This window comes from Anolis sagrei, chromosome 3 (genome assembly GCF_037176765.1).
Source record: "Anolis sagrei isolate rAnoSag1 chromosome 3, rAnoSag1.mat, whole genome shotgun sequence".
In the NCBI taxonomy this organism is placed as follows: Eukaryota; Metazoa; Chordata; class Lepidosauria; order Squamata; family Dactyloidae; genus Anolis; species Anolis sagrei.
The window spans coordinates 83,735,873-83,761,558 of NC_090023.1; the positions used below are offsets into that span (position 1 = coordinate 83,735,873).

The 25,686-nt window shown below is 40.4% G+C and overlaps 1 protein-coding gene across 4 annotated transcripts in view; it reads right to left on the minus strand.

Annotated features, from left to right (window-relative positions):
* Positions 1 to 25,686, minus strand: part of IL1RAPL1 (interleukin 1 receptor accessory protein like 1) — a 989,733-nt gene that overhangs the window by 224,473 nt on the left and 739,574 nt on the right. The window lies entirely within an intron of this gene.

The following is a 25,686-nucleotide window of genomic DNA, read 5'->3' on the forward strand; positions in this document are numbered from 1 at the left end:
TTATGTTTCCCATTGTGTATAGCATCAACACCTCTCTGATGTTCAGTCATTTATCTCTGTAAGGCCTTTTTCCTCTTAGCAGCATAGTGATTAATTGAAAAGATGTGAATTGTTAAATATTTGGCTTTTATGTCACTATAATGCTGCCAGAGACCTGTAACAATCATAGTGATTCCAAACTCATTTGAAGTAGTGACTTCATGTGAAATTCTAAACAGCTCCAGCAATTGAAGTACTCAAGGATTACCACATAAATACATAAATTTGGTGTACAGCTGATGTAGCAGGAAGTATGAGAAACCTTCTATTGAACATTCAAAATTATACTGGTTAAAATATCAGTGTTTGGAATCCTATACACAAAATACTAAATATGGGACTATTTAATCTTCTTTTGAAAAAAGTATTTCAATATTTGAAGGGGTGTCATATTGGCAAGGAGGCAAGTTGTTTTTTTTATGCTACTCCAAATAATTGGATTCAAACTACAGAAGACATTCCAACTAAACATTAGGATTTTTCCTGACAATCAGAGCTGTTTGACAATGAAATATGCTGCAAAGAGAGTGGTGGAGTCTCTTTTCTGGAGGCTTTTAAGCAGAGGCTGATGGCCACCTGTTGAGATTGCTTTGATTGGGTGTTCCTGCATGGTTGACATTGTGGTCTCATTCAACTTTCTGATTCTATTATTCTATTGCCTCAACAGTCCCATCAACATTATACACCTTGTTCTCTCAACCTTTGACGAAAATGAGAGTACCCAAATACACTGTGGTTTAATGCTAATATACCTGGTTAAGGGTTACCATTATGATTTTAAACATGGTTCTTGGAGATAAAAGAGAAATCTAATATCAAATAGAAGATGACCCCGCATTCAAAGTTAATTTAAAAGTAGAGCTATTCATGATAGAAAATTGTACTGGGAAACTAATATGGCCACACGAGGAAAAAATAATGCATTTAAGCCTAGTGACTATATTGTATAAGGAAAAGGAACGCCTGCTAGCCCTCTGAGAAATAACTCTGGTCTTAGTGCAAATCTTTTGACTTCCCTTTGATATAATGCTAGCCTCAAAATTTACCACACACATCAATGTGATCAAAAGCCAGTGGCAATTGCAGAGGTCGTGGGTGTCAGATATTCATTCCTGTCTATATTTACAATGTATGTGAGGATAATGTTAACCTAACCTTAGGTGAAAACCAGTTAGCAATGAACTGGGGAAGTCAGAATTGAGGGAATTTAGGAATATTTTCTGTTATAATAATTGCTGCAAGTTTGAAGGCATACAGCAGAATAAAACCTGCAAATGAAGGGATTATTATTTGTGAAAAAAAGTAAAGAGCAGCAACAGTGTGTAACTGATTTTCCCAAACTGAACATTCTTGTACACGTTTTTGTATTAAAGCATGTTTTTTAATGATTTTTATTGAAGGTATTTACAGTGAGAGTTAAAAAAAGAGATGGGAAGATGTGAGATGGGGAAGGAAGGATATAGAGGGAGAGGTTTGGATCGAGGTAAGTGGGGTGGGTTTATGGGGAAGGGGGGAAGTGGTAGGGAGAGGGATGATAGTGGTAGAAGGGGGGTTGGGGGGTGGAAAGAAAGATGCTGGCTTCCAGTTGTCTCCATCTTGGCTTCAAATTTCTTGTTTGTTGTTCAAAGGTAGATGGCCGACCCGCTTGGGTCATGTCCCATTGTAGTATATTAGTCTTTTTGTGTTGTTATTTATGTTTTTATTATCCAGTTGTAGTTTTTTTGAATGAAATAGTCTCTTACCGGGGACCAATCTGTTCTTATTATTTTCATCTTTTGGTTCACCTTCATCAGTTGTGTCAATCTGTCCATATCCATGATGTCTGCTATCTTAAGTAACCAGAGCTCTTGTGTTGGGATTTCCTTGGTTCTCCAATATCTCGCATAACAGATTCGGACAGCAGTTATTAAATAATTGAGAAGTTTGTCTTTGTTAATTTCCAGGTCTTCCTCTGTGATTCCTAGTAGAAAAAGTTCCGGTTTGAACTCTATCTTTATTTCCAGTATCTTTTCAATTATTCCATGTATTTCTTCCCAGAAAGCTTTCGCAACTCTGCATGACCACCACATGTGGAAAAAGGAGTCTTGTTGTTCTTCACATTTCCAACACAAGTCTCTTACCTTTGGGTAGCATCTAGCCAACTTTTGAGGTGTGATGTACCACTTGTACATAATCTTCGTCCAGTTTTCTCTGAGGTCCATTGCATACGTGTATTTTGTCTTTATATTCCACATTTTTTCCCAGTTGTCAAGATTAATTGGATGGCCGATGTTCTCAGCCCATTTGGTCATGCACTCCTTAATTAGTTCGGTCTCCGTGGACCATTCTAGTAGTTTTTTTAATAAATTTTTGTTATTAATTTGTGTTCTGAGGTCAGGATTTTGTCCCATGGGGAATCTTTTTCCGCAAAACCTTCTTGTCCTTTAGGTAAAGTTCTCTGATTTGTGCATGTTGAAACCACGAGATACTATTGTCTAATGTTTTAATTCTTCTTGAGTTTTTAGTACCAGTTCGGGGCCTTGTTTTATCAAAATGTCCTTATATGTTAGCCAGATTTTTTGTGGGTTTTCTCTTCTATGAATAGCTTCTTGTGGTGATAGCCAAAGTGGTGTCTTGTTATAGAATCTTTCTTTATATTTTTCCCAGATCTTTATTAGGGCTGATCTAATAAAATGGTTACCAAAGTTCTTTTCGGTTTTCCTTCTCTGGTACCATAAATAAGAATGCCACCTGCCCTCAGGTCGAAGCTTTCTAAATTGATAATTTTCTGATTTTTTAGGGTAGCCCAGTCTTTAATCCAGCATAGGCCTAAGGCTTCACAGTACAGTCTCAGATCTGGCAGTCCGAAGCTCCCTCTGCTTTTATTGTCTGTTATGTGTTGGAATTTGATTCTTGGTTTCTTGCCCTGCCAGATGAATTTTGTTAGGTCTTTGTTCCATGTTTTAAAAATTTGAAAATTCCTAATGATCGGTAGATTTTGAAATAAGTACATTAGCTTTGGTAGGGTATTCATCTTTATGGCCGCTATTCGTCCCATTAATGATAGAATTAAATATTTCCACTTCTCCAGGTTTTTTTTTTATTTTGTTCCATTTGGCTATATAGTTATCCTTTAATAGATGCATGTTCCTGGGTGATAGGATAATTCCGAGGTATTTCACCTTTTTTGTAACTGAAAAACCTGTTCTTTCTTGTAGCTCCTCTTGATCTTTCTTTGCTACGTTTTTTGTTAACATTTTTGTCTTGGCCTTATTTATTTTTAGTCCCGAGACTTTCCCAAAAACCTCAATTGTTTCAATCCATTTCTCTATGTTTTCCTTTGGGTTGCCTACTATACAGACCAGGTCGTCTGCATAGGCTTTGATTTTTGTTATTATCTTTTCTTATATTAGTTCCTGTCAGATTTTTTTCTGCTCTGATGTTATTCATCAATGTCTCCATGACCATAATGAATAGAAGAGGGGAAAGTGGGCAACCTTGCCTTGTTCCCTTCTCAATCTTTATTTTCTTATCAATACATCCATTTACCATTATTTTAGCCTCTTGGGAAGTATATATTGATTCAATGGCATTTATGAAATGAAAGCCGATATCTATTTGTATACTTTTTTTGCATTAAAGACATGTTTGTACACATTCTAATGTATACATTTTAGTTGCTCCATTTTAATATCCAAATTTGATGTGGTATTTCATACTCAACATGCACTGAAATAATTTTAATTGAAACAATTGAAACAATTTGTCACAAAATAAAAAGACTGCAAATACCACAATGCATTGGGTTGCCATGAGTTTTCAGGGCTCAATGGCCATGTTCCAGAAGCATTCTCTCTTGACATTTAACCCACATCTATGGCAGGCATCCTCAGAGGTTGTGAGGTCTGTTGGAAACTTAGGCAAGTGAAGTTTATATATTTGTGGAATGTCGAAGGTGTGAGAAAAACATCTTGTCTGTTTGAGGCAAGTGGCGACTAGGACAAGTGGCCACCTTGATTAGCACGAAATGACTTTGCAGCTTCAAAGACTGGCTGATTCCTGCCTGGAGAAAACCTTTGTTGGGGGGTGTTAGCTGGCCCTGATTGTTTCATGTCAGGAATTCCCCTGTTGTTTGAGTGTTCCTCTTTATTTACTGTCCTGATTTTAGAGGGCTTTTTTTATTACTGGTACGGTGATAAATATGCTGAATTACAGACCTATTCCATATCAAATTTAACAAATTATGAAGAGATGTGTCAGTTAATGTATTAATTGCCCCAAAAGGTTTCTTCTTTATAACGAATGGATGGATTTTTCACTTTTCAGCAAAACTTCCTATTAATTTTCACAAACAAAGGTCATTTTTTTGTAATTAACAACAGGGGAGTCAGTATACCTTGTTAAGTGTTAGTATGATGTCTTTTTCATTTAAGACAGCAACCAGGTTATTTAAGAAAAAGATGTTTAAGTTGGACAAGTTGGAATGGTTTCCTTTCTTGCACTCAAAAGAACTATAAATGCCCCTTTCCTTAGAAGTAGCCATACCTCTGGAGACCATTGCAGAAGAAGCTTATCCTTTCTCTTTCCAACTTGTACCTTATCTTAAACATATATTTTTCTGTATGAAGAAAGAGGGTTTTGGTAAAGAAGGGGGATTTCTGCTCCAAGGTCACCTGCTGGATCTTCAAGGGTGGAGGAAGAGAGGCCAAAGCTGCTGGCCTGCTTCTGATGAAGGCTCCAGTAGATTGAGATGGAAATGGGAGTACTGATATTTCAAATGTAATTCTGTAGTTTGATGTATAAATTGCATGTACAATGAGGGGAGGAGTGGGAAAAACCAATAAAACCATTAAAAAAGAGTGAGAGAGGGAAATGGGAGCCAGGGAGGGAGTCCAGACAGGGGAGGGAAGGAAAATATTTCCAAGCTGGCAGGGATACACATGCATGGAAAAAATGCATGTTTCTCAGGGGGCGGATCCAGACAGCCTTTTCCCCAGGAGCATCCATGTGCATTTTCTGGAGTGGATGTACATGTGTTGTACTGGGACTTCCCAGTACAACACCGGGGGACTACCCCTCCTTCCCAGAAGCCCCCCTAATCTGAGTAAAAAAAATAAAAGAACTCACCTGGCCTCCCTGGGATGGTTCTCCTGGCACATATAAATGAGGCTGGGCGAGTTCTTCTTCTTATTATTATTATTCAGTTTAGGAAGGGTTTGGGGGAAAGGACTGGGATTCCTACAGTTTGCCAGAGTAATTTAGCCCGGAAAACTGTTGGAATACTCTCTGGACTACAGCATTCTGCAGTCCTTTTAAGAAGGTGTGGAATAAACTCACTATCTAATTAATTTGCTACAAATGAGGGTTTTCCGAATTAATTTGGGACTGTCCACAAAAAAGGTACTGTCTGGATGGGCCCAGGAAGAACCGGGTTTAAAAGGCAACTTTTAAACACAGGTTTTGCAGCCTTTAACCCAATTCCTCCTGTATTTTAGCAAAACATTGTCTGGCCACCCTCCATTTTGAACTAGGAGCTCCCAGGATAAAGGTACTGTGTGAATGGGCCCTTATTTGCCGACTCTCTCCATAAAACAACAGACAAGTTCCATGGTTAACTTGAGGACACTCCAGTCATGCAGCTTCAGAAGAGATCTCCCTCTCTCTATTATTTTAAATGTACAGAATGTGGTGGTAAAAACTCTCCCATCACATATCAAATACACCAATAATTTCTTACTCAGAATTGAATATTTAGATCAACTGGATTAATTAGCTAATGATATAATACTGATTACACTGGTTGCTACATCTTTTTATATCAACTTCCTGTTAATTTTCACAAAGGTCGTTTTTTTGTAATTAATAACAGGGGAGTCAGTATACCTTGTTAAGTGTTAGTATGATGTCTTTTTCATTTAAGACAGCAACCTGGTTATTTAAGAAAAAGATGTTTAAGTTGGACAAGATGAGATGGCTTCCTTTCTTGCACTCAAAAGAACTATAAATGCCCCTTTTCTTAGAAGTAGCCATACCTCTGGAGACCATTGCAGAAGAAGCTTATCCTTTCTCTTTCCAACCTGTACCTTATTTTAAACATATATTTTTCTGTATGAAGAAAGAGGGCTTTGGGTAAAGAAGGGGGATTTCTGCTCCAAGGTCATACCACATATTGAAGGGATTCAGTTATTCATACTAGTTTTCTAAGGATCCTTCAACAGATGTTTTTGTAATAATTTAACATTCCATGGGGATCACTACTTACAACTACAAAGAACAACTATGTGTACTCATGTGGCTCTTTTCATGCAAATATGTTAATGGACAAACTAGAAAATAACATCCTTAATGAAGCAGGTGACAAATCTATCATATGGTTATGATACATGACATCTTTGTGGTCTGGACAAAGGGAAAGGAATGCTCAGAGATGTTTATACCATACAACAACATGATCCATCCTACAATCAAACTTACATTTATCAACACAACTGAACATGCCATTCACATATTCCTTTCCCTAAGGATTACAAAATTGTGATAGATATCCACAAAAAGCCCTGTAGATGCTCATGTTTGCTGGGACTGGACATCTTGCCACTCTGAGAACATTGAGAGACATATTATCTAGAGCTGAGCTCTTAAATACATCTGTAATATTGGAGCAAACTACTATAAAAAGATGAGTGAACTCTAAAAACATTAGTTTTAAAGATGACATCCTCTTCATGTAATTGTTGAAAATATGAGGAAGCCAATCATTATTTTGAGAGACAATCTTCACGAAAAATGTGGGTCATAGAATCATAGAATGATAGAGTTGGAAGAGACCTCATTGGCCATCCAGTCCAACCCCCTGCCAAGAAGCAGGAAAACTGCATTCAAAGCACCCCCGACAGATGGCCATCCAGCCTCTGTTTAAAAGCCTCCAAAGAAGGAGCCTCCATCACACTCTGGGGCACAGAGTTCCACTGTTGAACAGCTCTCACAGTCAGGAAGTTCTTCCTAATGTTCAGATACAATCTCATTTCTTGTAGTTTAAAGCCATTGTTCCGTGTCCTAGTCTCCAGGGCAGTAGAAAACAAGCTTGCTCCCTCTTCCCTGTGACTTCCTTTCACTTAATTATACATGGCTATCATATCTCCTCTCAGCCTTCTCTTCTGCAGGTTAAACATACCCAGCTCTTTAAACTGCTTCTCATAGGGCTTGTTCTCCAGACCCTTGATCATTATAGTTGCCCTCCTCTGGACACATTCCAGCTTGTCAACATCTCCCTTCAAATGTGGTACCCAGAATTGTACCCAGTATTCCAGGTGTGGTCTAACCAAGGCAGAATAGAGAGGTAGCATGACTTCCTTGGATCTAGACACTAGACTCGTATTGATGCAGGCCAAAATCCCATTATCAAGTTAACAATAAACAACATATTCCATTTATAGTAGATTTTCATCCAGCAAATGGCAATTAGATAATGTGTATTATGGCTAACATGTTCTGAGCATCTTTCTAGAGCCATAAGCAAGCCACCAAATGTATGGAGATTGCTAACAAAGGTTATCCTGAAAAACCCAGTCAACAATCTATAATTGTAGTTCTATAATTCAAAGTGCCGTATCACCTGTGGCACATTGTACTCCTGGAAACTGTGATTATTGTCACTTGAAAAATAAGCAAGGAGACCTTGAATTTGTTTTTTAAAAGTTTGACATCCTTTCATTTTCCTATACCAATAATAATACTAATGATCAAATCCCTATATCATACACAAATTAGTATTGGTATTTTATGAATAAATCCTTTTTCTCTTCCATGTGCTCTCATTGATTATTTATGTCAACAAAATTTATTGTTATCTGATAATGATTGCTCAGATATTGTTGCCAGAACTAGCAGCGAGATGTAGGGGTTTGAATAATGGATTAGAAATTGAATCCCCATTAGACCATAGGAACCCATTAGGAGCTTGGGCAAGTTGCACTCTCTCAGCCTCAGAGAAAGCTATCACAAACTGCCACCAATTGCAACAAATATGGAGGGAGAGAAGGCAGAATCTGTCTCAGGCACACCACACACAAGATGAAGGACAAACAACAAGGTCTGGCCTAAGGCAAGGCTATGAGGGGATCAGAGCACACACACCCTCACACACACAAGGCCAGTCAGTGGGAAGCTACCACTGTATTTTATATTTTCTTTTGCTGCCTGCTATTATTTATTGAGGGTTCCTTTTGCTGCCACCAATTTATTATTTTAATAGGTAGGCCTCCTCCTTCACTGGAATGTTTAAAAAGCCATATGAAGACTTCAGTTGGAATAGCTAATAAAGAGCCTGTCAGGCTTTACTTCCTATAGAGGATTGTATTTTTAACTTGAGTTTCTTAAAACAAAGTTACACACACAGAAATCCAAACAGGATCTTTTGACTCTCCCTTTCTCCCACAACACTCTAATCACTATAGAGGCCTATTAACTATTATCTTCAAAGAGGCATCTTTAAACCACAAACAGTTACCAAACTCTTCATTCCCCCTTCAAAGCTTCTGACTGTCTTCCCCATGAAACTCTTAAATGAACTTAAAATGGCTGTCTTGCTCCTCCTCTTTGTCTCTGGCTTCACCCATCTCCAGTTACTGAGCTTTTAACTCTAATTTCATTAGCCAATCAAACTGCACTTCTGTGTTATGAGGCTGCCTCTTTGCTCCACCCACCTTTCTCCTTAGTTTTTGCAAGACAGGCCTGGTTTCTGCCCTTTTACACCAACCCTTTAAGGTAGGCCACTCCATTACAGAAACAAAAGCAATGGAACTCCCTCCCCAGTGAGATCAGATCTGCCCTCTCCTGGCCTTTGGGGAAAAAACCCCTTAAAATGTGGCTTTAGGACCAAACCTTTGACAGTGCAATAAGTGGCCAAGAAACAGTGTGATTAACAATTGAAACAGCCCTGGGTTATGTTTTGGATAGCATGATTTTAATTGGTGTATTAATAATTCATGTTTTAATTGTTTGGTTTTAATTATAATTGTTTATTTAATACAGTATATGAGTGTGTGGCATCAAATTGCTGCCTGTTGTAAGGCCACCTTGAGTCCTCTCTGGGGTGAGAAAGGTGGGATATAAATATGGTAACTAAATAAATAAATGAGAAAAAGCAAAGCTCCCGTCCCACATTAATCTTGCCAATCTTGCCAAGAAAACTTCATGATAGATTTGCCTCCAAGTCAGATATGATTTGAAGTTACATAAGAACATCAATATTGTTGCTGCATTTTGTCAACTTGAAAATAAGTTTATTGCAATGTCAATCTTTGGAGGTGTGAAATTTGTATTTTCAGTGTGACTCCAAACCATTTCTTCCCCATCCCTGCCTTTGATTTGATCCAGCAGGGCTCCAGTGAATTGTGCAACTTGAAAACTGAATTGTTGAACTCCAAAGACATCCAAGCATGAGACAATTGACTAAAACAATCAACACAGATTTCTTGCTCTACATTCATTTTGTGCCATTTGAAATCCCTGCCATATGTGTGTGTGTGTTCCCACTCATTAAGTAGGAAATCCAATAAAGTTGACAACTGGACAGCTTGAGAATCCAAGAGGAAAAATAAACCAGCTAATCCTTGACTTCAGTGTAGATAAAGACTAAAATGTCTTCCTGCCTGCCTCTATCTATCTATCTATCTATCTATCTATCTATCTGGCATGGGTAATGCAAAAAAAAAAAAAAAAAGTTCTGTGTTCAAAAGTAGGGGGCACTCGTGATTCAATTCTAAAGTCACTTCTGAATCCCCCCCCCCCAAAAAAAATCAAAACTTTCGGAAACTTCCAAAACTTCCAAATCGATTCATTAATGGTGGACGTGCATGCGCAATACCATAAAACAATACTGACACTGGGGAAAATTTAGAGGCTTCTCTTTCCCTTCAAACAGAAGCGAGGCAGTTGAACCTCCCAAAAATAACTTTGGTGCCTGTATTGTCGAAGGCTTTCATGGCCGGAATCACTCAGTTCTTGTGGGTTTTTTCGGGCTATATGGCCATGTTCTAGAGGCATTTCTCCTGACGTTTCGCCTGCATCTATGGCAAGCTTCCTCAGAGGTGAGGTCTGCTGGAGCTGGGAAAAAAGGGGTTTATATATCTGTGGAATGACCAGGGTGAGACAAAAGGCTTTTGTAAGTTGGGCTAGGTGTGAATCTTTTCAACTGACCACCTTGATTAGCATACAATGGGCTGACTGTGCCTGGAGCAAACTCTTCTTGAAAAGTAATTAGATGTCCCTGCCTGTTTTTCTCTCTGCTGTTTTAATTTTAGAATTTTTTAATACTGGTAGCCAGATTTTGTTCATTTTCATGGTTTCTTCCTTTCTGTTGAAATTGTCCACATGTTTGTGGATTTCAATGGCTTCTCTGTGTAGTCTGACATGGTGGTTGTGAGAGTGGTCCAGCATTTTTATGTTCTCAAATAAAATGCTGTGTCCAGGTTGGTTCATCAGGTGCTCTGCTATGGCTGATTTCTCTGGTTGGAGTAGTCTGCAGTGCCTTTCATGTTCCTGGATTCTTGTTTGGGCGCTGCGTTTGGTGGTCCCTATGTAGACTTGTCCACAGCTGCATGGTATATGGTAGACTCCTGCAGAGGTGAGAGGATCACACAGGCAGGGACATCTAATTACTTTTCAAGAAGAGTTTGCTCCAGGCACAGTCAGCCCATTGTATGCTAATCAAGGTGGTCAGTTGAAAAGATTCACACCTAGCCCAACTTACAAAAGCCTTTTGTCTCACCCTGCTCATTCCACCCCTTTTTTATATAAACCCCTTTTTTCCCAGCTCCAGCAGACCTCACCTCTGAGGAAGCTTGCCATAGATGCAGGGGAAACATCAGGAAAAATGCCTCTAGAACATGGCCATATAGCCCGAAAAAACCCACAAGAACTGAACTTTGGTGCCTTTCCTCTGACTTAGGGAAGACACATGGGTGTTGGGGTCCAGGAGATTTAGGAAATATTATAGAGCAATAGTGTTATAAGGTTGAAAACACAACCCAGAACAGAAGGGAGGCAGTTGAACCCCAAGAAAAATAACTGTGGTGCCTTTTCCCTGGCTTAGAGAAGGTACCTGGGGGTTGAGGTTCAGGACAGGAGGTTTTGGAGAGAATAGATAAAAGTGACCAAAGAAAACCAGCACTGAAAGGCTTTCTCCCAGGTTTCACACAGTCACTTTATTAATTTCTCTCTCTCTCCCCCTCTCCCAAACTTTTCCTTCTTTCTTCTCTCTCTCTCTCTCTCTCTTCTCTTCCTCTCCCAAAATATTTTCTTCCTTCTCCCTTCTTTCTTCCTCTCTTCTCCAAACTTCCTTTGGCTCCAATGCCTTGGGCTGTCTACCCACCCACCCAGCCAGCAGCAGCAGCAAAAAAGATCCTAACCAGCCTCATCCCTTCCCTGACTGGAATGAACCTTCCAGCCATGTGTTTGGGTTTATACACAGCAATGGCTGGATAACCCCTCCCCTTTACAAAACATAAGCCCTGATGGACTGGGAGACAAGCACTTTAGGCTGTGCCTCCCAGCAGGCTTACTTTCATCAAAAAGGCTTTATCATACTTCTGAATTGACTTCCGAACAATTTAAATAAATGGCCGGTTCACTTCAGAACTACAGGGGACTTCTGATGAGCTTATGTACGTTGGAACCCAGTTCAGAAGTGTGAAGCTTCCAACTTGAGTTCCGACATCCACAACTTCCAAACAAACTCACCCATGCTTACTATCTATCTATCTATCTATCTATCTATCTATCTAGTATCTATCTATCTATCATATCTCTATCTCAGCGTAGTCATTTAAGCAGAAACTTGCCTGCTAGTTAGTGGGCAAAAAACAAACAAAAACAAAAAAAAATCTGTCATCTCAGAATCAGTGAGGGACTTATTTTTATACCTATAAACATGTAATCAATTATTAACAATAAGTGTGCTCTGGTGGCTACAGACATTTGTGGATTTATTTGTGATTTTGGGAGGTGGTGACCACTATTGGTTATAAGTACTTTGTGCTAGCTATGATTACAGTACAGAGTTTCATGGGGGAAATATCAATCATGCTGAATAGTATGCTTTAGTCATGAGATGCCATAGCCACAAATCTTACATGGCAGTAATAACCTTAATTCTGACAATGGGTAGTTAAGCTGAAAGGATATAGAAATGCCAAAGCTGCAATAAGGTCAAATGTAAAGCTCTCTATTAAAGTATGGAACACTTGTTGACTCTTGCTTTCCTTTGCATCTAGAGTTTGCTTAAAAATAACAATATTGCTCACACTATTGCTTACTTTTGCAATTAAGTTTGCAGCACAAACTTAATTCAACATTTTGAAGAACAACTATAATCAAATTAGATTTTTCTGTTTTTAGAAGCCAAATGCTAAGAATAGTAATCTGGAATTCACATAGTGTTTAACATTTCACATTATTTCTCTTGAAATATTTCTATCCCTCCATCTGCCTAAAGACAGCATCAAATAAAATGGCCCTAATTTAAAACAGTTTAAACAATATTAATGATTTAAAGGACTAAAAGTGAATAATTAGATTTAAAAAGATAAAAAGACATATCAAAACGGCTAAACATAATTTACATTTATTTGTCCTGAGGTGCAGGGAGAACCTGTCTATGCCTATTGAGGAGAGGCTGATTTGAAGTCTTCTTCCTCTGGTACATGACAAAGAGTGGAAGCAGTCTATAAATTGGTGGCTGCTTCTCTTGCTTGCATCTTTCATTTTAGCTGTGACCCACCCTTCCAACCTCAGGTCAGTGTGAGTTTAATGCTGGTTGTGGTAGAATGGCCAGGATGAGCAGCCATGATCATTTAGATTGCCCTCGGGGTTTAGGTGCTGGCCCACAGGTGGTCTGTGGAGGTAGTCCCAGGATTTACACTTGACTATACCCAATAAGTGGATTGAACCCCTCTTTTCTGCAGGTTGCAGCAGTTTTTAATAAATAATTACATAACTGGGTCAAACACAGCACTTTTTATGCCATACTTTTTCTGGCCTCTTTATTTCATGGTGGGAGAGAATAAAACCATGCAGAGTTGAGGGTTTGTGTGAAGGCAATAAAGGGCTTTAGCAAACAACCATGTTTCCACTTGGGCCAGAATGAGAGCAACACTGGTGTCAACTAGGCCTCCAAGGACATAATTGGAGTGCCACGGCAGATAAGGCCTTTTCCTACACCTTATTGGAAAGTATTGCTAGGACTGATGGGATACAGAAAGGCAATTCCAGAAGACATCAACTATTGGGGAGGCAGAGAATCATGAAATCAGAGATTTCAAAGAGACCACAAGAACCATACAATCCATCTCCTGGTAATTCAAGAAAACACAATGAAAATGTTCCTGACCAATGGCCATCTAACCTCCGGAAGTTCTTCCTAATATTTAGGTGGTATCTCTTTTCCTGTAGTTTGAATTTACTGTTCTGTTTCCTAGTTTCTGGAACAGCAGAAAACAAGCTTGTTCCCTCCTCAAAGTGAAATCCTTTAAAATATTTAAACATTGCTATTATGTCTTCTTTTAATCTTATCTGTTCCACGCTAAACTGTAGTTCGCTGTAATTCCAGCCATGCAATATGTGGATTCCTCTCAATGGCTAGGTGGTGGGTCCTCTTTGGCCATGTAGTCACAGCCCGAAACATTACCACATTAGAATGTAATCTGGTACAGTACTGCTATTTGCAAAAACACAAACAAAATCAATTATATTAATTATATTGTGGTTTACTTAAAGTCCAGTTTCACTTCAATTCTTGAGATAAACAGCAGCTACACATTCCAAAGAAAGGCATCATGCTTTGAAATATATCTTACAGCCTTTGTAGACTTCATTCAAATATTAATAAAGTGAAACCTCAGTAGCTTCTGAGGAAACTATCGAAGTATCTCCCTTATAACCTCTGCTGGGAAAATCCTCACAAGAATCCTTGCAAACCACCTTCTACTCATCTCAGAAGACACCATCCCAGAATATCAGAATGGTTTCCGCCCCTCCAGAGGAACAGTGGACAAAACCAATCACTGTACATGGCATTCATTGACCTAGCAAAGACATTCGACACAGTCAATCGCAGAGCTCTCTGGACCATACTCCAAAAAATTGGGTGCCCTAACAAATTTGTGAACATCCTGCGGCTCCTCCATGATGACATGATGGCAACAGTCTTGGACAGCAATGGCTCCCAAAGTAGCCCACTTAAGGTGGAATCAGGTGTCAAACAGGGATGTGTTATTGCCCCAACTTTATTTTCCATCTTCATCGCTATGATACTTCATCTTGTTGATGGGAAGCTTCCCACCGGAGTGGAAATCATCTATCGGATAGATGGCAAGCTATTTAACCTCAGCAGACTGAAAGCTAAAAACAAGGTTACAACAACATATTGGAGTTGTTATAGAACTCCAATATGCTGATGACATCATCTATGCACATTCAGAAGAAGACCTACAAGCCACTCTAAACACCTTCACAGAAGCATACAAGAAGCTCGGCCTATCATTGAACATCGAGAAACCAAAGTGCTCTTCCAGTAGTCACCAACCAATCCCTCTCCAATGTCAGAAATACAGCTTAATGGTGTAACATTAGAAAATGTTAACCATTTCCATTACCTTGGCAGCCACCTCTCCACCAAAGTCAACATTGACACTAAAATACAACACCACCTGAGCTCTGTGAGTGCAACATTTTTCCAAATGAAGCACAGAGTGCTTGAGGACCAGGACACCCGTAGGGATACCAAGGTGCTTGTCTATAAAGCTATTGTCCTCCCAACCCTGCTATATGCCTGTGAAACATGGACTATCTACAGAGGTCACATGCAACTACTGGAATGATTCCATCAGTGCTGCCTCTGGAAAATCCTGCAAATCTCTTGGGAAGTCAAGTGGACAAATGTCAGCATGCTGGAAGAAGCAAAGACCACCAGCATTGAAGCGATGGTCCTCCGCCATCAACTCTGCTGGACCAGCCATGTTGTCTGGATGCCCAATCACCGTCTCCAAAAGCAATTGCTCTATCCCAAACTCAAGAATGGAAAGCAGAATGTTGGTGGGCAGGAAAAGAGATTTAAAGATGGGTTCAAAGCCAACCTTAAAAACTCTGGCATAGACACTGAGAACTGGGAAGCCCTGGCCCTTGAGCACTCTAGCTGGAGGTCAGCTGTGACCAGCAGTGCTGTATAATTTGAAGAGGCACGAATGGAGGGCAAAAGAGAGAAACATGGCAAGAGGAAGGCGCATCAGATCCACCCAGGCTGCATCCTGGCCCCTTTGCTGTTCAACTTCTATATAAACTCCATAGTGGCCCAGCTTCAAAACATGGACTTCCACCCCCCAAAGCTGGCGGGAAGACACATCTCCATCCTGCTTTATGCAGATGATGCTGCTGTACTCTCTAGAACACCCATTGGGCTCAAAAGAGCTTTGAGAGCATTAATACAACATTGCAACACAGATCAGCTCCAACTCAATTACAATAAAACCAAAATCATGGCTTTCGCTAATAGGCCCAGGACTTACTCTTGGAGCATAGATGGTCATAAAATTGAACAAGTTACATCCTTCAAATATCTAGGTGTAGTTTTCCAATCTAATGGTAGCAGAAGAGCTCATGGGGATCAAGTATCCAACGCCGCGCAGGGGAGCTCAACTGCCATTCTTAAATATCTTAGGACAAGAGGGGGCCACTTCACACCGGCAGCGCTCAAGCTGTTTGAAGCCAAGTCATTAGCCCAACTCTTGTATGGTGCTCAGCTGGGCCCCTTCCCCAGTTTTGCCCCATTAGAGGTGGTTCAGTCCAAGTTTCTGAGATCGGCCTTGCAGGTACCTAAATGTGTTTCTAATGCCACCCTGCGACTAGAGACGGGTTTTATGAGAGTGGAGGCCAGGGTGTGGGTGGCCATACTTAACCTCTGGCTCAGACTGTCCCGTGCACCCCTTGGCCTTGCCCCACTAACCATGGAGGATGACTTCCAATCCACATGGAAGCAGGCGGTAGCATCCAAAATCTCCTCATTGGGATTTTCTCCAGGTCTACTATTAGCTATGGATTACAATCAAGCCAAAGCACTTATTAAACAATGTATCACAGACACAGAGCGCCAACTAGATCTGGCCTCGGCTCCAACCTTTCTTGTCAGTGAAGACAGCAGATACCTTGCCTCCCCTATGGCATATTTAACATACTTAGAGGTTCCTATTCATCGCAGGGCTTTCACCCTGGCCCGATGCCACGCTCTCCCATCAGCTGTACTCGAAGGCCGCTACCGGAAGATCCCTTTCCCAGAGAGACTCTGCCCCTGTGACTCGGGTCACGTGGAAACAATAGAACATGTGCTCCTTCAGTGTCCGTTCTACAGGGATACCCGTGCCAGGCTTATCTTACCCCTGATAGACAAGCACCCAGGCCATTCAGGACAATTTTATACCTCCCTGCTACTTGCGGATACTAATTCAGCTACAACCTACAATGTCGCAAAGTTTTGTGCAGCAGCATACAAAATCCGCCAGGGAATGACTAGTTCCAAAAGTCAACTGTGTGTCCAGTAATCGTCTTCCCTGAATCTACAATTTGGTGATGGATCTGGACATTGTATGTTTTTACCCTGTTTCCCCTTCTGTTCCCTCACCCATATTGTGTTTTTAGTAGTTGTATTTATATTTTTAATGTACCAAACATGCCAGGTTTGTAAGGAAACGTGACACTATTTCCTGTGCTGGTCAATGACCGAAATAAATGTTTTGATTTGATTTGATATCTACAGAGGTCACATGCAACTACTGGAATGATTCCATCAGTGCTGCCTCTGGAAAATCCTGCAAATCTCTTGGGAAGTCAAGTGGACAAATGTCAGCATGCTGGAAGAAGCAAAGACCACCAGCATTGAAGCGATGGTCCTCCGCCATCAACTCTGCTGGACCAGCCATGTTGTCTGGATGCCCAATCACCGTCTCCAAAAGCAATTGCTCTATCCCAAACTCAAGAATGGAAAGCAGAATGTTGGTGGGCAGGAAAAGAGATTTAAAGATGGGTTCAAAGCCAACCTTAAAAACTCTGGCATAGACACTGAGAACTGGGAAGCCCTGGCCCTTGAGCACTCTAGCTGGAGGTCAGCTGTGACCAGCAGTGCTGTATAATTTGAAGAGGCACGAATGGAGGGCAAAAGAGAGAAACATGGCAAGAGGAAGGCGCATCAGATCCACCCCAACTGAGATCGTCTTCCACCTGGAAACCAATGCCCTCACTACAGGAGAAGATGCAGATCAAGAATAGGGCTCCACAGTCACCTATGGACCCACTGCCAGTACACTGATCTTGGAATGACTATCCTACTTGGATAACAAGGGATCACCTAAGTTAAGTTAAGTAACATAGAATCATAGAATCATAGAATCATAGAATCAAAGAGTTGGAAGAGACCTCATGGGCCATCCAGTCCAACCCCCTGCCAAGAAGCAGGAATATTGCATTCAAATCACCCCTGACAAATGGGGTGACAAACACCCCTGACAAACATGAAACTGTTCAGAGGAACTGAACATAAATACCGAATATATTTCCACTTCTTCACTCATTTTCCATAATACCATAACAAATAGTTAAGCTGACTCATAATTATTAGATTATACATTTAAGAATATGCTTCTAACAATTATGGCTTACGTTTTGAATGGTCACAAGACAATACAAGACAAAAGTGTTCTGAAGCTAAAACAATCTTACTGTATAAGATAAAATATTTCTTCAAAAATAAAACACCTTAGAGAATCAATATTTTCAGTGATTTATAGCAACCAATTAGCACTTCAAAAATATAAAGAAGACATCTGTATTCTCTAAAATCTCAGCAAAAGATTCCAGTTGACATAGATGACCTAATGAGACCATTTATGATATTTTAAACATAAGTATCCTTCTAAATGTTACAGCTTTAGAAAAAGTGTTTTTAAAACTGTATAGTTTAAAGCACTGAGAGGCACGGAAAAGGGAAATTCAGTACAATGAAACCAGTTTTATAAGTACGTGGTGGGATCAAAGCTTGAAATATTGGGTTTTTAGAATAAAATTATTCAAAACTCCCCCAACTAGGATGGTCAGCTAGAACTGTATTCCAAATAGTAAATTTTCCAAAATATGGACAGAATTTAGATTTTGCCAGAATAGCATCATATGATTCTAAAGTGATAATGGAGTCATCATAGTAAACAATATGTACTGGAAGCTGTTATCTGACATTCTTTTAGCAGAATACAAAGAGTACGAATGATTATACACAGCACTAACTCTGTTCAAAAGCTAATCAAAATAGAGCAATGATTTGATAATCTCATAGTACTGTCCAACTGATCCAGAAATTATTTTAACAAGGCTCATCTTAATTAGGTTCCCTGCAGTTACATAGCCTCCAAACTGTAATGGGAGAAAAAAAAAGGTTTAAGCTGCCATTATAGCAGAACATATAGCTGGATGACAAAAGTTGCTATCTCTCCTGATCTCGATTAAAAATCCATCCTCTGCACAATGCATTTCGAGGGACACTCAGAAGACTGTATGAGCTGGTCTTGTGATTTATACATATTACAAAGAGCTGACTACTAACATTATTTGCTAACATCAAAGGATACAACTCATACATCACCAAATTTTTGCACTCCTAAGGATGTGTGATTTATTTCAACATATATTTAAGCTCCAGTTATATAAGAACATGCAGGACCTAGATTTTGATACAAAACTGAATATATCAAATAGAATGCAAATATAGGCCCTTGGTTTTAAAAAAATCTACTACTGCATGCAAGCTGACATCTAGTAATACAATTATGAGAGAAAGAGAGCGAGGTGGGAAGCAGACTGGACCAAACAACCAGTGGAAAAGAGAAGGACTTTAGGGTGATCAGGCAAACAAGATGCCTGCACTGATAATATTTCTCCTCCATAACACAAAGGTTAAAATTCATTACAGGGGACTGTTTGTAATTTTGAGATTTGTTTAATGGCATGGTTTTAATAAGTTTTTGATATAAAATGGGAGTGAGGCACTGGGGGAGAATTTAAGACTTTCATGTACACCTTGACATCCCTTTTGGTAAAAGGTAGGGCTTCTGCCCTAGTGGAATGACATCCACAAGTCCTATGTCTTGTACAATGGGAAAGAACCTATTCCTGAGACTGGCCTGGGAATTTTGTTCTCACTTATAAGGTCTTGGGGCTTGGGTTTCCTTTTTAATAGGAGGCTAGTCAGGGGGCAATCCAACTATTTGATTGCCTTCAGAATTCAGGTGCTTTGTCCAAAGAAAGGGCAAGGAAGTAGTCTATGGTACACAGTTGGTCCCATATTAGGTTCCTCCCCCCTTTACTCCTATAGGTCCAATTTACTTAAATAGCAGATAAAGGTACCTTTATTTAAATCAGCTTTCTATGTCTTCTCTTGTTATTCCACAACTGGAATATTATAGAACACAAAGATTACTCAACAGAGAGGATACATACTTTGAAGACGGATTGCTGAAGGAGTGCTAGATAATGTGCTGTATTGTCTACTTGTGTTTTCTTTTTAATGATTACATATTAAACTAGTTTTAATTTTTGTGAGAGATGAATTTTTAGCTATGTTTGTTTTAACTGCTGTGAATCTCCTTGAATCCCTACTAGGAGAAAAGGAAGAAGGAGAAGGAAAAGAAGGAGGAGGAGGAATAAGAGATACATTCTTCCCAGGTCTGCTCAATGACTCTGAAAGAAGTTATCTTTATATCTTACTATACTGATACTGGATCATAATAAATTGTGGCAAGTTCTTGGTGGGATGGGCATACCAAGCCACCTTGTCTCTCTCCTGAGGAATCTGTACAAGGACCAAGTAGCAACAGTAAGAACTGACCACGGAACAACAGACTGGATCAAGATTGGGAAAGGCATACGGCAAGGCTGCATACTCTCACCCAACCTTTTTAACTTGTATGCAGAACAGATCATGCGATGTGCGGGGCTTGATGAATGCAAAGCTGGGGTGAAAATTGCTGGAAGAAACATTAACAACCTCAGATATGCAGATGACACCACTCTGATGGCCAAAAGCGAGGAGGAGCTGAGGAGCCTTCTAATCAAGGTGAAAGAAGAAAGCACAAAAGCTGGGTTGCAGCTAAACATCAAAAAACCAAGATTATGGCAATAAGAATGATTGACAACTGGAAAATAGAGGGAGAAAATGTGGAGGCCATGACAGACTTTGTATTTCTAGGTGCAAAGATTACTGCAGATGCAGACTGTGGCCAGGAAATCAGAAGACGCTTACTTCTTGGGAGGAGAGCAATGTCCAATCTCGATAAAATAGTAAAGAGTAGAGACATCAGACTGGCAACAAAGATCTGCCTAGTCAAAGCCATGGTATTCCCTGTAGTAACCTAAGGATGTGAGAGCTGGACCATAGGGAAGGCTGAGCGAAAGAAGATAGATGCTTTTGAACTATGGTGTTGGAGGAAAGTTGTGGCTTGGACTGCGAGAAGATTCAACCAGTCCATCCTCCAGGAAATAAAGCCCGACTGCTCATTGGAGGGAAGGATACTAGAGACAAAGTTGAAGTATTTTGGCCACATCATGAGGAGACAGGAAAGCCTAGAGAAGACAATTATGCTGGGGAAAGTGGAAGGTAAAAGGAAGAGGGGCCGACCAAGGGCAAGATGGATGGATGGCATCCTTGAAGTGACTGGACTGACCTTGAAGGAGCTGGGGGTGGTGACGGCCGACAGGGAGCTCTGGCGTGGGCTGGTCCATGAGGTCACGAAGAGTCGGAGACGACTGAACGAATGAACTACAATACTGATACATTCAGAGCTAAATCTTTTTTGAGCAGATAAATAAAAGAAAGTCCACACCCATTACCAATAGGCCTGTTTGATCAAGAAAAAATTTGTTTCTAAATTCGATTCTTAATTGGGGTGTTTTTTTGTTTCGATATTAAAAATATTTACAAAACTTACCAAAAAAATGTTTTGTTATTTACAAATTTTCGTTATTATTTACAAAACATTTTAGAAAAAAAATTTTTCTTGATCAAACAGGCTAAGTGTGAATGTTGCAGTAATGGTCACCAATGGCTTTCTCCCACCCTGGACATTCCATAGTATTAGAGATGATATATAACTCACCATTTGCCTAGTTTCCAACAGACCTCTGAGGATGCCTGCCATAGATGTGGGCAAAATGTCAGGAGAGAATGCTTCTGGAACATGGTCATATACAGCCCTGAAAAGTCACACAAGCCAGATGGCGCGCGGAGGCCGCTTGTGAGCGCGCGCGCGCCATCCAATGGGCTCCGGCTCCTGCACCCCCCCTCCTCCTCCTCCTCCTCCCAGCTGGCGCGTGCGCGCTCACAAGCGGCCTCCGCGCGCCATCCGGCTCCGGTTCCTGCGCCCCCCTCCTCCTCCTCCTGGGAGGAGGAGGAGGAGGAGGGGGGGGCGCAGGAACCGGAGCTGGATGGCGCGCGGAGGCCGCTTGGATGGCGCGCGCGCTTACAAGCGGCCTCCGCGCGCCATCCGGCTCCGGTTCCTGCGCCCCCCCTCCTCCTCCTCCTCCTGGGAGGAGGAGGTGGAGGAGGGGGGGCGCAGGAACCGGAGCCGGATGGCGCGCAGAGGCCGCTTGTAAGCGCGCGCGCCATCCAAGCGGCCTCCGGCTCCTGCGCCCCCCTCCTCCTCCTCCTCCTCCTCCTCCCAGCTGCACTTCCTGCAACACAGCTGGGAGAGGGGGGCGCAGGAGCCGGAGGCCGCTTGGATGGCGCGCGCGCGCTCACAAGCGGCCTCCGCGCGCCATCCGGCTTCTGCCACGCTGGGGTGCTTGGGAGCGCCGGATTGGCTCCCAGGCTCCAGCACTGCAGCACCACTCAGCAGCAGCCTCCATGCCATTAACGAGCGGAGCTTCAGCTCGTAAAATACATGGGGCTGCTGCTTCGATATTTTTAAACCCTTCCGGGTTTAAAAATATGTTTTGATATCGCGTCGGATATTAAAAAAATAACGATTAAAAAACGAAAAACGAATTAACGAAACAAAACCGACAGGCCTAATTACCAAATTACACTTCAATTACTCCTGGTACATGTTTCAAGATGGTTGAGGGACTTCGGCCACCATTCTTTCTTTCTCGAAAGTGATATGACCATTCTCTGAATGCAAAATAACCCTTCTAAAGATTAAAACTGTGATTTCTTAACACAGGGGCAGATGTCAAAAGTAGAAAATGTGTAAAATGGGTAAATGAAATTCACAAAGCAACTCATTGAAGTATTTCTCTGTATTTATCTTAGAATTTATTCATCTCTCTCATCTTCAATTGAATATTTACTAATCAACTATAAATTTACAATTAATGAAGTAATGATATTTTGCCTATGCAATAACAACATCATTATAAACTTATAGTAAAAGCTCAGAAATATAGATGTCCTAGTAATATGTCATTATAAATCAGATAAGAAGTCCATTATTTTTTAAAGATTACTGGGTTTAACCACTTCTCTACAGTCTTTTAGAAATCAAATAACCTCTGAGAACTGGTTCAAAGTAATTATAATTTTAAACTCTTGTACTGGTCCAGCATATACTGAACTGCGAGACAGATATTTACATCCAATATTATCCAACTGCAGGTCCCCCAACAGAAATGATATTCTGACATCCCTCTTGCAAGGGCAGGAAAGATCCAGTATAATCAGAGTAAGCCTTTTTATTCTGAAAGCTATTAAGAAAAGAGCAGATTTCCTGAAAGAAGAACCAGGAAAATAAGATTCTGACTGTAAATAGAAGGTCGGCTGCTGTCTTCACCTTGTTGCCTTGTTTTTTACTTGTGTTCTATTTTGAAATGGTCATATGACTGATCAAATAAATAAATATTATTATTATTATTATGACTGATCAAATAAATAAATATTATTAAATCTTGTACTGAAGTAATCTTAAAATTCAGCTCAATAAGACTAAGCTTTTGAGTAAATATTTTGAGAAATCTAGGTATCACCGCATATTAAATCAGACGAAAAGTGAATATTGGCTGTGGCTGGATCCTCAGTGCCCTATATCCCAAGATCTGATGCCAGATTATCTGCTTATCCCAGATTTTCTGGCAGTGTAGACTAACAAAATCCAGGTCAAAAAAAGATTATCTGGGATCAGATCCTCGGATATAGGCCAGTGCAGACCCAGACATTTATTTATTTTTTCTGTGAAGATAAATATATTGCAACATACTGCTCCCTTTTGTGGCTGATTTTCTTTTAAGAAGTATTTATTTTATTTATAAACTGCCTCCTCCGGTACAGAACCAAAGAAGATGATGAAAGCTGAGAAGTAAAACAAAGATAAGTAGAAAATAAATCCTGTAGAACATAAAAAAGAACATAAAAAAGAGAATGCTGTGTTGCTTCAAGGTTGGTGTAAAAGTTTTGTTCCATGACTGAATGGTAATTGGCTGGAGAGCTAAGAGGCAAGAGGGAGGAGTCAGCCGACTCCTGATTGGCCAGAGCAGTCAGGGGAGGAGTTAGGTTTTAGAGGGAAAAAAGGCTGTGTCTTTTTGACAAGCTGAGAAGAAGAGCTTTAAACATCTTAGAGTGAAGAAGTATTTTAGGGAGAGGGAGCTGAGAGGAATTTAGACAGGGAGAACTTTTGAAGTGAGCCTTGGGGATTAGAGCATAGGAAAGGCAAAGGTTCCTGTGTCACTGTACTTAGAAGGGTCAGTGAAGGAAAGCCTATTTTGCTCTGTGAGGCAGTCAGTGGGCTGTTCTCAGAGACACACTGTGTCAGTGAAGGGAGCAGTGTGAAACAAGGAACTCACAAGGAACAAAAGTTAAAGTCTTTAAGAAGAGACTGCTTGTCTAACCAGCTAAGCCTCTGAAACGCATTACGCTTTTGTACCACTCTTATTAAGAGTTGATTTGTTCACCAAGTTTCAATAAACCTGTTGCTTATTTCATCTTAAACTGGTGTCTGCCTCGGTCTGTCACAATCATTAGACCTCTGTTAGCCTGAAGACAACTCAATTACAGTCCAGTCAGTGAGAGAAGCAGTTGTTATAGAGGAACCAAAGGCTTGAACAAACTTTACCTATTTTCACATTCACACTTATGGTTTTCCTCAGACATTAATTGAGGTGGTGGCGGCGAATCTACCTAATACATCTGTCATTAACAACGTTAATACAGTTGGTCACTTAACAATATTATTGAGGTGGGATAAGCGAGTTTTTCCCCCTGGTCATTGTCATTTATCATTGTTAAAGTAGTGTCCAGCTGAACGTTAACCCTTCACGCTGGTGGGCAGTGGTTGGGATTGTTGTCCCCCCTGCCCAAGCTGACGTTGATCTTTGTTACACTGGTGGCAGCGGTGGGATTGCTTGTCCCCCCTGCCGAGGTTTACGTTGATCTTTATTACACTGGTGGCAGCGGTGGGATTGCTTGTCCCCCCTGCCCAAGATTACGTTGATCTCCGTTATACAGGGCAATGTAGATCTAGCCAAATACAAAGAAATTATTCTTAGTTCAATCTAATCATAATGACAGGAATAACTGGATGAAGGTAAATAAATAGTTTAACTCGGAGAAGTTACAAGGGCAGAGAAAGGAATAGGGACTCAATCTATACTGAATGGGGCCACACTCCCCTTAAAGATTGAAGTTCTCAGTTTTGATGCAGTTATGGATTCAACCCAGGGCCTGATTGCTCATATTTGGGTTGTGGTAGGAGTTTACTTCTGTAGTTGCAACTAGAGTGCTTGTTGAACCAAGTGCTTTTGAGAGATCTGATTTCACCATATTCATGCATACTAAGTGGCATCCCATATGGACTACTGAAGTACACTATACCGAAGCTGCCTTTGAAAATGTTCAGGAACTACAGCTGATTCAACATGCTGAAGACAGACCATTGACTAGACCCAATTACAACATCAAATGCCCCTGTTAGACCCTCTTCACTGTATACCAGCTTGTTTCCAGACCAGTTCAATGTGCTGGTTTGTTTTGTTTACTTGCTTTTGTTTTACTTATAATGTTGTATATAGCTTGAGCCCAGAGTAAATGAAAGACTCATTTTTCCCCAAAATGAGTTGCTTACCATGGAAATATTTGGGAGTATTATTTTGCTGATTCCCTGGACCATGCTTATAGAATAATAGAACTACAATGTTGGAAGAGACCACACAGGCCATACAGTCCAACTCCCTGCCATGCAGGAAAAGATATGAGAGAGAACCTCATTGGTGGCCATTCTTAGTCATTGAACTGTCTGCCCATGGAAGCTACCATTTTTTAAAAGAAGAAGAAGTTGTTATTTTTTTGTGCTTCTGTTTTCCCTGGACATTATTTTGTGCATTCTGTTGTTAGCCGTGCTGCATTATTTGTTTTTTTTTTTAAAAAAAGTAGAGTAAAAATCTAACTAATAACTACATGTAATTTAAACACTGGATTTTAACTAATTCTAATAGTGTGACAATATCACAACATCAGCATATAAACCTAAATTACTTACATACCATTATTGTGATTTGAAACTGCATGAAAATCTTAACCATTCAAAACATGTGCTCTTGCCTATGCTTTAAAAAATATCAGATTGGGCCCTAAGAAAATGAGACACC